At 42.7% G+C, this 9,236-nt stretch overlaps 1 pseudogene; it reads left to right on the forward strand.

Moving 5' to 3' along the window:
- Positions 1-1,178: 1,178 nt before the first annotated feature.
- On the forward strand, positions 1,179-1,865 carry LOC119923872 (annotated as a pseudogene).
- Positions 1,866-9,236: the final 7,371 nt, after the last annotated feature.

Raw genomic sequence — 9,236 nt, forward strand, 5'->3', positions numbered from 1 at the left:
AACAGACAGTCTAGAGGGACAGACAGACATTAATATAAATAATTCTATATAAGTAAATAAATAAATATTTGATTCTAGATGGACACATATGTGCTGCGGGGAGTTTTCCATATGGAGGTGGTAGCTGAAACTATGAAAGTGGGTAAGCACCAAGAGAGAATGGGCATAGAAGTAGAGGGGACTCATAACAGAGCTTAGCATAGCAGAGAGAGGAGAGGTGAAAGACTCGACATAGAATACCAGCAATTGGACTGACTCTGGCTGGGAGAGGTTTTAAGAGTTTCTTGTCTGATGCTTTTTCCTCATGTTGGTGAAATCGATTAGCGTTAGAAAGTGAATCTGTGAACACGAAGCTAAAACCAGATTACTGGCAATGTAAGAAATTTTGCTGAGCTTTTAGCTTTAATTGGTCTTAAAAGCTTCAAAGGCTTTGTAAAATATATTGTATGCAATTATACTGTTTTCTATGTTCTTTCTGAACCTCTCTCCTCTCTTTGAATTCTGGTACTTTGTGGCTCTGTGGCTCTGACCCTGTCTCTGCCCAACTGAGATTCTGTTTTTGCCTTTCTGAATCCCTCTGTATCTCCATTTATGACTCTTTCTCCCTTTGCTTCCCTGTTTGTGTGTGCTTTCAGTCGCTGTGTGAGGCTTTTGGGAGGTTTCCTCTCACTTCCTTAGAAATCCCCGATCCATCAACTTCTTATCGCTGCCCACTGCTGTCACAGTGCAGTGTCCAGAACATGGACCTGGGAGTCAGAAGGCTCCAACGCTTGTCTTGACTTTAGGCAAGCCACTTAGCTTCTTTGTCCCTCAGTGACCTCATCTGATCCAAATGTTTAGGGACTTTGTAGCATTCCTTTCTTTTCCCTATATAACCATAACTTTCCTTCTAGTGTAACCAATTTTGAATGACTCGTCCACAAATTGGTTCAATTCCTTCTTAAAACTCCCAACACTCTGTGCCTGCTCAACGTCCTGTGCTCACAAGGTCCTCACCAATTGCTGCATGTAGAAGCATTTCCTTTGAATTGTTTCATACCTAGCACCTCACGTTTTAATGGTTCTCCCCACATCCTGGGTTGGGGGATTTAGTGAACCCCAAGGAGAAGAGCAATGAGAAGCAATGTGACCTAATGGAAAGAGACTGGGAGTCAGGAGATCTCACGGGCCGGGCAGCCATGACGGCCTACAGCAAGTTCCTCATGGCGTGTGACTCATCGCTGGTGGCTGTGGCCGTCCTGTGCCTCTGCCTCCTGCACAGGCAGCGCCAGTGATAGAGTGGCAGCAGCAGGACTCCACCCTCCAAGGCAAGAAAAGTGGAAAGCCACCATTACAGAACAGTGAGAAAGAGGGAAAGAAAGAGCGGGCTATGGTGGACAAAGTGTTCTTTGCAAGGATCAGGCAAATCCTGAAAATCATGGTCCCCTGGATGTTTTGTAAAGAGACAGTTTATTTGTTACTTATTGCTGCTATGCTGGTATCTCACACGTATTGTGATGTTTGGATGATTCAAAATGGAACCCTCATTGAAAGTGGTACCATTGGTCGCAGCAGAAAAGATTTCAAGAAATATTTGTTCAACTTCATCGCTGCCATGCCTCATCTCTCTGGTGAGTAACTTTTGGAAGTTTGGGCTAAATGAACTTAAACTGTGCCTCCTAGTAAGACTCACCAAATACCTCTATGAGGAATATCTACAAGCTTTCACATACTATAAAATGGGCAATCTAGATAACAGAATAGCTAATACGGACCAGTTACTTCCTCAAGATGTAGAAAAATTCTGTACCAGTGTCGTTGGCCTGTATTCTAACCTTAGCAAGTTCTCAGGTCCAAATAATCACTTGATTATTACCCCTTGCTGAAGTCTTTGCCATCAGTCTTTCCCTTCTCCAACCAGTCCTCTCCAGGGTAGTAGAAACAGTCTCTCACAGGTGTCATTTTGACTGCATCATTCCATGCCGCTAACTTCCAGGAGCCTACAGCTTCAAATTCAAGTGCTTCATCATTTACTTCCAGGCTCTTCAGTCACAGCTTTTGCCTTCTTCCCATGCAAAGCTGGATGACCGCAGCATCTAACAGGGCTTTGGCCCAAAGCCTGGGGCCAAGGAGAGTTCTGACTGGCACCCTCCCCTGCACAAGTCATGCCTCCACTTGCCATGGCCACTGCTTGAGGCATTTTGAAGCTGGGGCCATTTCTAAAGCAACTGCCACAGAGTGAGCTCCTCTGAGACTGGCTCTTGAAGGGGGCTCTGCCTTTTAAACTGTGGGGAATAAATTTTTAACTGTGGTGAATCCATATATTATAAATTTATATAATATATGATAATTTATTTTTATTTATTTATTATTCATTTATTTATAACCGAATAAATTATTAATGACAAATAAATAATAAACAAATAAAATTTATACATAATTCACAATTATTATAAAATATTATTACCATTGCTTATCATTATATTTAATCTATATTTCACGCAGCTGCCCGGATCGTCTTTGTGCAGAAATGCTCTGAGCATGTTACTCCCCTTCCTCAAAAATCTCCAGGGGCTACCAATCAATGTACGCATCAGGCAAAAACTCCTCACTCTCGGCTTCAAGGCTTTCCATCACCTCTCCTCCTCCTACCTCACCTCCATTCTCTCCTTCTACAGCCCAGACCGCACCCTCTGCTCCTTTGCCGCTAACCTCCTCACTATGCCTCGTTCTTGCCTGTCCCGCCATCGATCCCAGGCCCATGTCCTCCCCCTGGCCTGGAATGCCCTCCCTTCCGCACATCTACCAAGCTAGCTCTCTTCCTCCCTTCAAAGCCCTACTGAGAGCTCACCTCCTCCAGGAGGCCTTCCCAGACTGAGCCTCCTCCTTCGTCTTCCCCTCCTCCTCCTCCCCATCCCCCCCGCCTTACCTCCTTCCCTTCCCCTACAGTACTTGTATACATGTATGTTTGTACATATTCATTACTCTATTAATTTATTTATTTTACTTGTACATATTTATTCTATTTATTTTATTTTGTTAATATGTTTTGTTGTCTGTCTCCCCCTTCTAAACTGTGAGCCCTCTGTTGGGTAGGGACCGTCTCTATATGTTGCCAACATGTACTTGACGACTTGATCCCCTGTCCACATGTTTTGTTTTGTTGTTTGTCTCCCCCTTTTAGACTGTGAGCCCACTGTTAGGTAGGGACTGTCTCTATATGTTGCCAACTTGTACTTCCCAAGCGCTTAGTACAGTGCTCTACACACAGTAAGCGCTCAATAAATACAATTGATGATGATGATGATTGGTGAACTATTGTTCTACTTGATTCTACTGTCTCCCCCTCTAGTACATAAGCTTGTCATGAGCAGGAAATGTGTCTACCAACTCCATTATATTATACTCTCCTAAGTTATTTGTACAGGGCTCTGCACACAGTAAGTGCTCAATAAATATGATTTATTGATGCTTTGTCATCTCTTTTCATATTCGTTCTCTAGGGACAGAGATATATGAGTCTCTTCGTTCAGTTTTCAACAAGAAAAAGGAAGAGACAAAATGGGATTATTTTTCAATGATATTTGCTAAGCACTGATATAAGCACTGATATAGATATAAATCAATCAGGTCGGTTCCTGTCTCACATGAGGCCCACAGTCTTAGAAGGAAGAACAGGTATTGAATCCCCATTTTACAATTGAGCTACCTGAGGTGCAGAGAAGTGAAGTGACTTTTCCAAGGTCACCCAGCAGACAAGTGATGAGCCGGGATAAGAACCCAGGTCCTCTGACTCCCAGACCTGTGCTTTTCCCACTATGCCACTGTGCTTCCTGTTATCATATTTTCACAGGATGCCACTTCTAGTTACAAGTGAGTATGGACTGAGTTTAGCTGAGAAAGGAGTTCAAGAACATTTATTCAGTACCTTAAATGACAACATGGGGACCAGTCCCTCTAGGCTGTAAGCTTGCTTTGGGCAGGGAATGTGCCCATTATATAATAATAACGAGGATATTTATTAAGCACTTACTATTTGCCAAGCACTGTTCCCATCTGTACTCTCCCAAGCATTTAGTTCAGTGCTCTCACATAGTAAGGGCTCAAAAACTACAAGTGATTGATTGACTGGCCATGCTTTTTTTCTCTATTGGGAAGAGATGAAGAGGGATTGTTAGTGAGTGCCAGCATCATAAATGCAGGTTTTATCGACCGATTCATAGAGTAAGAACATGGAGACACAGAGATGAGACGAGTTTGATGCTTTGAGACTTAGGAAGTCCATTCCAGGAAAACATTTTGGAATGCCACAGTCACAATAAGCAGATTTAGGAGCTCAGAAGACCAATCCATGTAAGCATTAAAACTACTATATTTAATTTAGCTGCTGAAACCAAGCAAGATGGTTTGGGTGAAAGAGAGGGAATACTTCTCAAATTCTTTCGTTTTCTAATCTGATCTCACCTTTCCATGCCTTTCCTTGGCCTTACGGTCCAATATTGTCCTATCATGGATGAGGCTGCATCCACGAGTGTGATATTAGAGAGGTTCTCTCTTACACAGTTTGTCCATGAAAATAGTGTCCCTTTTCTAGTCAATTGCCATTCAGCTGAGCCTTCCTAAGACATCACTGAGGTGTGTAAGGTCCCTGTGGGCAGGGAATGCGTCTACCAACTCTACTGTATTGTAATAATAATTATAATGGTGGTAATTGTTAAGTGCTTAGTATGCGTCAAACACTGTACTAAGTGCTAGTGTAGATACGAGGTAATAATAATAATAATAATAATTCTGGTATTTGTTAAGCATTTACTGTGTGCCAGGTACTGTACTAAGCACTGACCAGGTCCCACATGGGCCACACAGTCTAAGTAGGAGGGAGAACAGGAAGTGAATCCCCATTTTGCAGATGAGGGAACTGAAGCACACGGAAGTTAAGTGACTTCCCCAAGGTCACACATCAGGCAAGTGACAGAGATGGCATTAGAACCCAGGTCCACTGACTCACAGGCCAGTGGTCTGTCCACTAGGCCATGCTGCTTCTCTCCCTTATACTCCCCGAATTACTTAATCCTGCTCTCTGCACTCAGTAAACAATAAATATCATTGATTGAGTGCTAAAAAGGGGATAGTCTAATCTACCACCTGCAGGCCTTGCTCCGGTAGGTATAAGCTCCTTGCGAGCAGGGCAACACATCTACCAACTCTATTGTATTGTACTTTCTCAATTGCTTAATACAGTGCTCCTCACCTAGTCAGTGCTTAATAAATCTTTTTGATTAACTGATGCACCTCAGTTTCTGATCCATCCACTCTTTTGTCCTCGCCACGTCTCCCCATTTATTGACCCTTATTGTGTGATAGTGGGTAGGACATAGAGCCAGATGATCTTCCTTTGGGATAAATTAGGCCTGGTTAGTGATCCAGTAGCATCAGAAAAGTCTACAAGTGACATTCACTTGGAAGCTCGGGACTGAGTTTAACTGGTGAGAGTCAGGTAGGAGTTGAACACTGATGAGATCACCCCAGTTTTCTCTCATTCTTGTTTGTATGTTTTTCCTCTCCTTGCCGTTAGAGTATTTTGATTTGTCATCTCAAAGCTTACCTCAGTGGGAGAGAATGTGCAGAGAAACTGAAGAATTCAGTCATGTTCTGAGCACTGGTCCTTCTGGGAAACTGTGTGCAATTTTGCAATAGCATGATTGACCCTCAAAAGGCTAACATCCTGAACCGCTCTTTTTTAGACCTCTCCAACCCATCCCACCCACTTTAAGTCCCACCTGGACTTGGTGAACAGCAGAAGACTACATTTGAAATTATCCTGAATTAAGGTGGCTTAGTGGAAAGAGCACGGGCTTGCGAGTCAGGGGATAATAATAATAATAATAATAATAATAATAATAATGGCATTTATTAAGCTGCTTACTATGTGAAAAGCACTGTTCTAAGCACTGGGAAGGTTACGAGGTGATCAGGTTGTCCCTCGTGGGGCTCACAGTCTTAATGCCCCATTTTACAGATGAGGTCACTGAGGCACAGAGAAGTTAAGTGACTTGCCCAAAGTCCCACAGCTGACAATTGGCGGAGCCAGGATTTGAACCCCTGACCTCTGACTCCAAAGCCCTGTGCTCTTTCCTACTGAGCCACGCTGCTTCTCTAGCCACGCTGCTTCTCTTCAAATTTCAAATTCAAATTCAAATTTCAAGTTCAAATTTCAGCTCCTCCACTTGTCTGCTATGTGACCTTAGGCAGGTCACTCAACGTCTCTGTGCCTCTGTTACCTCATCTTTAAAATGGGGATTAAGACTATGTGCCCCATGTGGGACAATCTGATTACCTTGTATCTACTCCAGCGCTTAGAACAGTGCTTGGCACATAGTAAGCGCTTAACCAATACTGTAAACAAAGAGTCACAAACAGCTTCTCTGTGCACCATCTCAGGCATTAAATTATTATATTATCCTCTCTGGTCAGAGATACCCTTCACTGATTATAGCCAGACATAACTGGCCTAATAGAACACTAGGACAAAGACACTATGGATAATGCTACTGTTTGAGGGGGCTTTGGAGTGGGATTTCTTTTGGTAAATTAGAGTAGATAGTAGTGTTCCTCCAGGAAACAGACCCCAAACTCTAGCAGCAGGTGGGTTGAGAAGCATCATGGTATAGTGGATTGAGCACAGGCCTGAGAGTCAGAAGGTAGTTGGTTCTAATCCCAGCTCTGCTACTTGTCTGCTTTGTGACCTTGGGCAAGCCACTTCACTTTTCTGTGCCTCAGATTCCTCATCTGTAAAAAGGAGATTAAGACTGTGAGCCCCATGTTGGACAAAGACTGTGTCCTACCCAATTTGCTTGTATCCACCCCAGCGCTTAGTAAAGTGCCTGACACACAGTAAGCACATAACAAATACCAGAATTATTATTATTATTCCCTGTAGAAAGCTAAGAAAACACACTACACACAGCTGGAAGAAGATGGGAAAGAAGCATCTAAAATCTGGAGAGGTTTCTAAATAAGGAAAGAGAATACACAAAGTTACATGAACCCCAATGGCCATATGTCTCTTAGTCAATTTTCTCTTAGAAAGTCAGCTGCTTCTCTCATTTGTGTGAACATGAGTTTCATTTTGGACCATTTATCTTGTGGCTTGACACTTTCATTCTCCATAGTTTCCTCATGGCATTCTTCACCTCTGCATTTCACAGAGTGTAGATTAGGGGGTTTAGCAGAGGGGCAACCATGATTTAAAACACAGCCATGTTTTTATCTATAGGCAAAGTGGTCAAGGGTTGGATATGCACAAATATACAGGGAATAAAGCATAAGACAACAACAGTGATATGGGAGGTGGAGAGGACTCAGCAATCTGCCTTCCAAGCTGTGAGTTTTGAGGTAGCATAAGATGACAACATAGGAAAGCATCAACAGAATGAAATTGAACAGGCAGATCACCCCGCTGCTGGCAGCTATGCAGAGACTAAGGGTTTGGGTGTCACTGCAAGTGAGTTTCAGCAAAGGGTACAGATCACACATGAAATGATCGATCACACTGGAGACACAGAATGGTAACCTCATTATGAAGAGAATCTGGATCACTGAGTGAAGAATCCCCCCCATGCAGACGACTCGCACCAGCAGCCTGCATAACTGCCTGTTGATGATGGTCGGGTAGTGCAGAGGCTTATGGTTGGCCACGTAGCCATTTAGGCCATCACATTGAGGAGGATGATCTCAGCACCTCCAAGACCTGAGTCATGCACCCTTCAAAGGAGATGGTGTTCTTTTCCCGGATGGAGTCTTCAATCAGTTTGGGGGCTGAGGAAGAAGAATGAATCATATCTATGAAAGACAAATGAGTAAGAAAAAAGTACATGGGAGAGCCCAAAGTCTTGCTGCTGGTTATGGTTGTCACGATAAGCAAGTTGTCAATCATAGGTAACACTGTAGATGGCTAAAAACACATTAAATATTATTTTCTGCATCCCTGGATTCTGTGTAAGGCCCAAAAGAATGAATTCTGTCACCTTGTTTTCATTCTCCATTGAGTCTAGGGGGGACGGTGAGCACACAGATGAGAGTCACATTTCCTTCCAAGAAAACACAAAGATAATGAACATACTCACTACTGACATCTCAAATTTATATGAGCTACTTGTCCATTGAGCATTAGATTCTCTAATTGAGAGCATTAGATGCTCTAATTGAGCATTAGATTAGTCTGTCCTGCTGTATTCTAGCTCAAATGCTCCACTGATGTCTAATCGAGGGAGTCAAAATTGCCTCTGACCCCAGGTGGGCACTCCTTTCATCAAAAAGCAATAATGATAATTGTTAAATATGTGTCAAGAACTGTTCTAAGCTCTAGGGAAGATACAAGATAGTCAGGACAGACAAAGTCCTTTATCCCACACAGTATTCACAATCTAAGTCGGAGAGAGAACAGGTATTTAATCTCCATTTTACAAATGAGGTAACTGAGGCACAGAAAAATTAAATGACTTGCCCAAGGTCACACAGCAGGCACGTGGCAGAGTTGGAATTAGAACCCAGGTCCTCTGACTCCCAGGCCGGTGCTCTTCCAGTGCTTAGAATCGTGCCTGGCACATAGTAAGCACTTAACAAATATCATAATTTTTATTATTATTATTTCCACTAGACCATGCTGCCCCTCAGTGTATGCTAATCTTGCTTGACAAGCCCCCTGTGAGACAAGAACTGTGTCCAATGCTATTACCTTGTATCTACCCCAGCTCTCATAACAGTGCTTTTGCACAAGGTAGGCATTTTACAAATACCATTATTATTATTATTATTATTATTATTATTATTATTATTAATATTATTATTATCCTTGCACAAAATGAATGAAACAAGACTACAGTTTGATCCAGGCTCAACCAAAATCTGTTCAACTGAGGGTAAGGCCTCATGGTCTGGGAATATGTCTACCAACTCTGTTATTGAAAAGCAGTGTGGCTCAGGGGAAAGAGCCCAGGCTTGGGGGTCAGAGGTCATGGTTCGAATCCCAGCCCCACCACCTGTCTGCTGTGTGACCTTGGGCAAGTCACATAACTTTTCTGTGCTTCACTTCCCTCATCTGTAAAATAGGGGTTAAGACTATGAGCCCCATGTGGGACGACCTGATTACCTTGTATCTACCCCGGCACTTAGAACAGTGCTTGGCAAATAGTAAGCATTTGGTAAATATCATTATTATTATTATTATTATTATTATTATTATTATTATTATTATT

The sequence above is a fragment of the Tachyglossus aculeatus genome, unplaced genomic scaffold (assembly GCF_015852505.1).
Source record: "Tachyglossus aculeatus isolate mTacAcu1 unplaced genomic scaffold, mTacAcu1.pri scaffold_327_arrow_ctg1, whole genome shotgun sequence".
NCBI lineage: Eukaryota > Metazoa > Chordata > Mammalia > Monotremata > Tachyglossidae > Tachyglossus > Tachyglossus aculeatus.